Genomic DNA, 1,304 nt, shown 5'->3' with positions numbered 1-1,304 from the left:
TCGGATGAGGTGGTTCCTACCAAAAATTGAATGCTATGACCATAAGGAGCATGTAAAAAAAAATTTGTGCTTTTGTCCGGAACGTCCACATTAAGTCCAAATATGGCCCTAAGCTGCCGTACTATAAGTCATACAGAAATGCCAATACTGTATACTGTTACACAAATTACAGGATATTCTAAAATGCGATTTTTGATTAAAATTTGAATACATATTGACAATGGTAAATTTACATAATATAATGTGGGTAATTAAATGAATATATTAAAAATTAATTTTCTTGTTTTGGACGTCATTGATGCTGGTTTTTGAGATTGCATGCTAAGCGACCTTAAGCCGCTATGTAGCTTCAGCATCCATCTGAGAGTACAAGCTCGTACAGGCAGGATTTTTAAAGAGATAGGATTGCGAGGTTAAGTGTTTTGTCTCAAAGGTGCAGTTTGAGTCCTTGCACCTCAACCCCATCATGCTTAGGGACTTTCAGAAGTACAGAAATATGGTAATTTAATAGAGTGTCAAATTTCAAATGTTTGTAGTTAATTCTAACAACTTTCATGTTACTTTTTACTAATAACAATATAGAATGGGATTTCTGTGAATGGGCGTTCTAGTCTTTGAATTAAACTCTTAGATACCCTTGCTAGAGGATTGGATCACCAGTCACCGGTTCATTTTGGGGGTTACATGCTAATACACAATGTTTATGAAAAGCTTCTTCAGACTTGATTTTATCAGATGCCAATCCGATATTTTGTGACTCCCTAGCTATGATCGTGAAATGACTGGAACTTGTTTTATAGATCTAAAAACATTTTGATACCGTAGATCAAGCTAAACTGGAACAAACAAACGACGAAATGAAATGGTTTAAAAACTACCCAAAGGTAGTGGTCTTGGTCCTGTCCTACTCCTATAATAATCTATAATAACGAATTACTATAATCCATCGAAGATGAGGGTGAAACTTAGAACTCTAAGATATATATATATATACTGTATATTATATATATATATATATGAATCATCAAAGAAAGGTAAATACAGTGTAAGAATAAAGGACTTAATAAATACATCGTGTAACATAGCTCTCAACGAATGTAGTCCTGTAAATAAATGAATAAAAGAATTTGTGTAATAAAATGCCTCTGGCAGGACTCGAACCTGCGACCTCTCGCTGTCAAGGCGAGTGTCATAACCACTAGACCACGGAGGCTTCATGGTTGAACAAATTCAAATACTACCAGATACACTCTATTACACAATATGTACGGCTAGAAACAAATAGGTGCATATAACATAAATCA

The 1,304-nt window shown here is 34.5% G+C and overlaps 1 non-coding gene across 1 annotated transcript; it reads right to left on the bottom strand.

The window, feature by feature from the left end:
• Positions 1 to 1,140: 1,140 nt before the first annotated feature.
• Trnas-uga lies at positions 1,141 to 1,213 on the bottom strand. Its single transcript has one exon. It is a non-coding gene; the product is annotated as a tRNA-Ser (tRNA).
• Between the last annotated feature and the right edge of the window lie 91 nt (positions 1,214 to 1,304).

Source organism: Anneissia japonica, unplaced genomic scaffold (assembly GCF_011630105.1).
Source record: "Anneissia japonica isolate Jap-2015-1 unplaced genomic scaffold, ASM1163010v1 scaffold43121_len1304_cov132, whole genome shotgun sequence".
NCBI classification, from domain to species: Eukaryota; Metazoa; Echinodermata; class Crinoidea; order Comatulida; family Comatulidae; genus Anneissia; species Anneissia japonica.
The sequence above is the reverse complement of the archived record's forward strand: the minus strand, read 5'-3'. Positions and strand labels throughout refer to the sequence as shown.